This window comes from Abramis brama (genome assembly GCF_963993115.1).
Source record: "Abramis brama genome assembly, chromosome: 13".
NCBI classification, from domain to species: domain Eukaryota; kingdom Metazoa; phylum Chordata; class Actinopteri; order Cypriniformes; family Leuciscidae; genus Abramis; species Abramis brama.
Genome location: NC_139975.1, coordinates 304,826 through 312,325, shown reverse-complemented (window position 1 = coordinate 312,325; position 7,500 = coordinate 304,826). Strand labels below are relative to the sequence as shown.

The window sequence follows — 7,500 nt, the reverse complement described above, 5'->3', positions numbered from 1 at the left end:
CGCGCCTCAACACGCTCCTCAACACTCTCCTCAACACGCTCCTCAACACGCTCCTCAACACGCGCCTCAACACGCGCCTCAACACGCGCCTCAACACGCTCCTCAACACGCGCCTCAACACGCGCCTCAACACGCGCCTCAACACGCGCCTCAACACGCGCCTCAACACGCTCCTCAACACGCTCCTCAACACGCTCCTCAACACGCGCCTCAACACGCGCCTCAACACGCTCCTCAACACGCGCCTCAACACGCGCCTCAACACGCTCCTCAACACGCGCCTCAACACGCGCCTCAACACGCTCCTCAACACGCTCCTCAACACTCGCCTCAACACGCGCCTCAACACGCTCCTCAACACGCGCCTCAACACGCGCCTCAACACGCTCCTCAACACGCTCCTCAACACGCGCCTCAACACTCTCCTCAACACGCGCCTCAACACGCGCCTCAACACGCTCCTCAACACGCGCCTCAACACGCGCCTCAACACGCTCCTCAACACGCTCCTCAACACTCGCCTCAACACGCGCCTCAACACGCTCCTCAACACGCTCCTCAACACGCGCCTCAACACGCTCCTCAACACTCGCCTCAACACGCGCCTCAACACGCTCCTCAACACGCGCCTCAACACGCGCCTCAACACGCTCCTCGCTCCTCAACACGCGCCTCAACACGCTCCTCAACACTCTCCTCAACACGCGCCTCAACACGCGCCTCAACACGCGCCTCAACACGCTCCTCAACACGCTCCTCAACACGCTCCTCAACACGCGCCTCCACACACTCCTCAACACTCTCCTCAACACGCTCCTCAACACGCGCCTCAACACGCGCCTCAACACGCTCCTCGTTCCTCAACACGCGCCTCAACACGCGCCTCAACACGCTCCTCAACACGCTCCTCAACACGCGCCTCAACACGCGCCTCAACACGCTCCTCGTTCCTCAACACGCGCCTCAACACGCGCCTCAACACTCTCCTCAACACGCTCCTCAACACGCTCCTCAACACGCGCCTCAACACGCGCCTCAACACGCTCCTCGTTCCTCAACACGCGCCTCAACACGCGCCTCAACACTCTCCTCAACACGCTCCTCAACACGCGCCTCAACACGCTCCTCGTTCCTCAACACGCGCCTCAACACGCGCCTCAACACGCTCCTCAACACTCGCCTCAACACGCGCCTCAACACGCTCCTCAACACGCTCCTCAACACGCGCCTCAACACGCTCCTCAACACTCGCCTCAACACGCGCCTCAACACGCGCCTCAACACGCTCCTCAACACGCTCCTCAACACGCGCCTCAACACGCGCCTCAACACGCTCCTCGCTCCTCAACACGCGCCTCAACACGCTCCTCAACACTCTCCTCAACACGCGCCTCAACACGCGCCTCAACACGCGCCTCAACACGCTCCTCAACACGCTCCTCAACACGCGCCTCAACACTCTCCTCAACACGCTCCTCAACACGCGCCTCAACACGCGCCTCAACACGCTCCTCGTTCCTCAACACGCGCCTCAACACGCGCCTCAACACGCTCCTCAACACGCTCCTCAACACGCTCCTCAACACTCTCCTCAACACGCGCCTCAACACGCTCCTCAACACGCGCCTCAACACGCTCCTCAACACGCTCCTCAACACGCGCCTCAACACACTCCTCAACACGCTCCTCAACACGCTCCTCAACACGCGCCTCAACACACTCCTCAACACTCTCCTCAACACGCTCCTCAACACGCTCCTCAACACGCTCCTCAACACGCGCCTCAACACGCTCCTCAACACGCGCCTCAACACTCTCCTCAACACGCTCCTCAACACGCTCCTCAACACGCTCCTCAACACGCGCCTCAACACGCTCCTCAACACGCTCCTCAACACGCTCCTCAACACGCGCCTCAACACGCGCCTCAACACGCGCCTCAACACGCGCCTCAACACTCTCCTCAACACGCTCCTCAACACTCTCCTCAACACGCTCCTCAACACGCGCCTCAACACACTCCTCAACACGCGCCTCAACACGCGCCTCAACACGCGCCTCAACACACTCCTCAACACGCTCCTCAACACTCTCCTCAACACGCTCCTCAACACGCGCCTCAACACGCGCCTCAACACGCTCCTCAACACGCGCCTCAACACGCGCCTCAACACGCTCCTCAACACGCGCCTCAACACGCGCCTCAACACGCTCCTCAACACGCGCCTCAACACGCGCCTCAACACGCTCCTCAACACTCTCCTCAACACGCGCCTCAACACACTCCTCAACACTCTCCTCAACACGCTCCTCAACACGCTCCTCAACACGCGCCTCAACACGCTCCTCAACACGCGCCTCAACACGCGCCTCAACACGCGCCTCAACACGCTCCTCAACACGCGCCTCGCGCCTCAACACGCGCCTCGCTCCTCAACACGCTCCTCAACACGCGCCTCAACACGCGCCTCAACACGCGCCTCAACACGCGCCTCAACACGCTCCTCAACACGCTCCTCGCGCCTCAACACGCGCCTCGCTCCTCAACACACTCCTCAACACTCTCCTCAACACGCTCCTCAACACGCTCCTCAACACGCTCCTCAACACGCTCCTCAACACGCTCCTCAACACGCTCCTCAACACGCTCCTCAACACGCGCCTCAACACGCGCCTCAACACACTCCTCAACACGCTACTCAACACGCTCCTCAACACGCGCCTCAACACGCTCCTCAACACGCTCCTCGCGCCTCAACACGCGCCTCGCTCCTCAACACGCTCCTCAACACGCGCCTCAACACGCGCCTCGACACGCTCCTCGACACGCTCCTCGACACGCTCCTCGACACGCTCCTCGACACGCTCCTCGACACGCTCCTCGACACGCTCCTCGACACGCTCCTCGCTCCTCGACACGCTCCTCGACACGCGCCTCGACACGCGCCTCGACACGCGCCTCGACACGCGCCTCGACACGCGCCTCGACACGCTCCTCGACACGCTCCTCGACACGCTCCTCGACACGCGCCTCGACACGCGCCTCGACACGCGCCTCGACACGCGCCTCGACACGCGCCTCTACACGCTCCTCGACACGCTCCTCGACACGCTCCTCGACACGCTCCTCGACACGCGCCTCGACACGCTCCTCGACACGCTCCTCGACACGCTCCTCGCTCCTCGACACGCTCCTCGACACGCTCCTCGACACGCGCCTCGACACGCGCCTCGACACGCGCCTCGACACGCTCCTCGACACGCTCCTCGACACGCTCCTCGACACGCGCCTCGACACGCGCCTCGACACGCGCCTCGACACGCTCCTCGACACGCTCCTCGACACGCGCCTCGACACGCGCCTCGACACGCGCCTCGACACGCGCCTCAACACGCGCCTCGACACGCTCCTCAACACTCGCCTCAACACGCGCCTCAACACGCTCCTCAACACGCGCCTCAACACGCTCCTCAACACGCTCCTCGCTCCTCAACACGCTCCTCAACACGCGCCTCAACACGCTCCTCAACACGCACCTCAACACGCTCCTCAACACGCTCCTCGCGCCTCAACACGCGCCTCGCTCCTCAACACGCGCCTCAACACGCGCCTCAACACGCTCCTCAACACGCTCCTCGCGCCTCAACACGCGCCTCGCTCCTCAACACGCTCCTCAACACGCGCCTCAACACGCTCCTCAACACGCGCCTCAACACGCGCCTCAACACGCGCCTCAACACGCTCAACACGCTCCTCAACACGCTCCTCAACACGCGCCTCAACACGCGCCTCAACACGCGCCTCAACACGCTCCTCAACACGCTCCTCGCGCCTCAACACGCGCCTCGCTCCTCAACACGCTCCTCAACACTCTCCTCAACACGCGCCTCAACACGCGCCTCAACACGCGCCTCAACACGCGCCTCAACACGCGCCTCAACACGCTCCTCAACACGCTCCTCGCGCCTCAACACGCGCCTCGCTCCTCAACACGCTCCTCAACACTCTCCTCAACACGCTCCTCAACACGCTCCTCAACACGCGCCTCAACACGCGCCTCAACACGCGCCTCAACACGCGCCTCAACACGCGCCTCAACACGCGCCTCAACACGCGCCTCAACACGCGCCTCAACACTCTCCTCAACACTCCTCGACACGCTCCTCGCTCCTCGACACGCTCCTCGACACGCTCCTCGACACGCTCCTCGACACGCTCCTCGACACGCTCCTCGACACGCTCCTCGACACGCTCCTCGACACGCGCCTCGACACGCGCCTCGACACGCGCCTCGACACGCGCCTCTACACGCTCCTCGACACGCTCCTCGACACGCGCCTCGACACGCTCCTCGCTCCTCGACACGCGCCTCGACACGCGCCTCGACACGCGCCTCGACACGCGCCTCGACACGCTCCTCGACACGCTCCTCGACACGCTCCTCGACACGCGCCTCGACACGCGCCTCGACACGCGCCTCGACACGCGCCTCGACACGCTCCTCGACACGCTCCTCGACACGCTCCTCGACACGCGCCTCGACACGCGCCTCGACACGCGCCTCGACACGCGCCTCTACACGCGCCTCTACACGCGCCTCTACACGCGCCTCAACACGCTCCTCAACACGCTCCTCAACACGCGCCTCAACACGCTCCTCAACACGCTCCTCAACACGCTTCTCGACACGCTCCTCGACACGCTCCTCGCTCCTCAACACGCGCCTCAACACGCGCCTCAACACGCTCCTCAACACGCTCCTCAACACGCTCCTCAACACGCTCCTCAACACGCTCCTCAACACGCTCCTCAACACGCTCCTCAACACGCTCCTCAACACGCGCCTCAACACGCGCCTCAACACGCTCCTCAACACGCTCCTCAATAGGGTTGCAAAGGGGGCGGAAAGTTTCCGGTAAATTTCCATGGGAAGTTAAGCTGGGGAATTTTGGAAATATTCATTACCACGGCAACCACTTGCGCGTCCACTCTGAAAGTAACTGTACACATAAGAGACGGATAGATACATTATTTAAGGTTATTTCTATTCGTTAGAATATATGAACTTGTTGTCAAGTAAGCCCCGTTGCGAGCAAGAGCAAAGGCTCTCTAAACTTTCAGTGTGCTGCACTGCACTCGACACACTCCTCGACACACTCCTCGACACACTAAAATGTAATTATGACATTAAAAAGTCTGAGATTAATAGTCAGACAAATAAAATCATAATTATGAGATAAAAAGTCAGACTTATATAATTATAATCTGAATCAATTCACATTCTTCACATCTCATGCAAAACTTCCTCTGAGTTCTGTTCAATCACAGAGAAACATGTTCATCACACACACAGACACATCAGATAGACACACACACACACACACACAAACACACATATACACACACACACACATCAGATATACACATATATACAGTCGTGCTCAGAATTAGTCATACCCCTGGGTAAGTATGATCAAAAATGGCTGTAAAAAAAAATAAAAAATCTGCATCATTTATCCTTTTGATATTTCATTTTAAAAATTGGCAAAAATCAAACCTTTCATTGAAGTAAAAGAATTGAAAGTGGGGGGGAAATCACATTATGAAATAATTGTTTTTCTCCAAAACACGTTTATTGATACCCCTAGAATTTTTTATGAATAATATATATATATGCAAAGGGGGCGGAAAGTTTCCGGTAAATTTCCATGGGAAGTTAAGCTGGGGAATTTTGGAAATATTCATTACCACGGCAACCACTTGCGCGTCCACTCTGAAAGTAACTGTACACATAAGAGACGGATAGATACATTATTTAAGGTTATTTCTATTCGTTAGAATATATGAACTTGTTGTCAAGTAAGCCCCGTTGCGAGCAAGAGCAAAGGCTCTCTAAACTTTCAGTGTGCTGCACTGCACTCGACACACTCCTCGACACACTCCTCGACACACTAAAATGTAATTATGACATTAAAAAGTCTGAGATTAATAGTCAGACAAATAAAATCATAATTATGAGATAAAAAGTCAGACTTATATAATTATAATCTGAATCAATTCACATTCTTCACATCTCATGCAAAACTTCCTCTGAGTTCTGTTCAATCACAGAGAAAAATCAAAAATCAAACCTTTCATTGAAGTAAAAGAATTGAAAGTGGGGGGGAAATCACATTATGAAATAATTGTTTTTCTCCAAAACACGTTTATTGATACCCCTAGAATTTTTTATGAATAATATATATATATATATATATATATATATACACACACACACACACACACACACACACATACAGTGAGGAAAATAAGTATTTGAACACCCTGCTATTTTGCAAGTTCTCCACACGGGGAAATCATGGAGGGGTCTGAAATTGTCATCGTAGGTGCATGTCCACTGTGAGAGACATAATCTAAAAAAAAATATCCAGAAATCACAATATATGATTTTTTAACTATTTATTTGTATGATACAGCTGCAAATAAGTATTTGAACACCTGTCTATCAGCTAGAATTCTGACCCTCAAAGACCTGTTAGTCTGCCTTTAAAATGTCCACCTCCACTCCATTTATTATCCTAAATTAGATGCACCTGTTTGAGGTCGTTAGCTGCATAAAGACACCTGTCCACCCCATACAATCAGTAAGAATCCAACTACTAACATGGCCAAGACCAAAGAGCTGTCCAAAGACACTAGAGACAAAATTGTACACCTCCACAAGGCTGGAAAGGGCTACGGGGAAATTGCCAAGCAGCTTGGTGAAAAAAGGTCCACTGTTGGAGCAATCATTAGAAAATGGAAGAAGCTAAACATGACTGTCAATCTCCCTCGGACTGGGGCTCCATGCAAGATCTCACCTCGTGGGGTCTCAATGATCCTAAGAAAGGTGAGAAATCAGCCCAGAACTACACGGGAGGAGCTGGTCAATGACCTGAAAAGAGCTGGGACCACCGTTTCCAAGGTTACTGTTGGTAATACACTAAGACGTCATGGTTTGAAATCATGCATGGCACGGAAGGTTCCCCTGCTTAAACCAGCACATGTCAAGGCCCGTCTTAAGTTTGCCAATGACCATTTGGATGATCCAGAGCAGTCATGGGAGAAAGTCATGTGGTCAGATGAGACCAAAATAGAACTTTTTGGTCATAATTCCACTAAACGTGTTTGGAGGAAGAAGAATGATGAGTACCATCCCAAGAACACCATCCCTACTGTGAAGCATGGGGGTGGTAGCATCATGCTTTGGGGGTGTTTTTCTGCACATGGGACAGGGCGACTGCACTGTATTAAGGAGAGGATGACCGGGGCCATGTATTGCGAGATTTTGGGGAACAACCTCCTTCCCTCAGTTAGAGCATTGAAGATGGGTCGAGGCTGGGTCTTCCAACATGACAATGACCCGAAGCACACAGCCAGGATAACCAAGGAGTGGCTCTGTAAGAAGCATATCAAGGTTCTGCCGTGGCCTAGCCAGTCTCCAGACCTAAACCCAATAG

The 7,500-nt window shown here is 55.2% G+C and overlaps 1 protein-coding gene across 1 annotated transcript in view; it reads right to left on the bottom strand.

Annotated features, from left to right (window-relative positions):
* Window positions 1–7,500, bottom strand: part of stx18 (syntaxin 18) — a 23,209-nt gene that overhangs the window by 11,566 nt on the left and 4,143 nt on the right. The gene's annotated exons all lie outside the window — the stretch shown is intronic.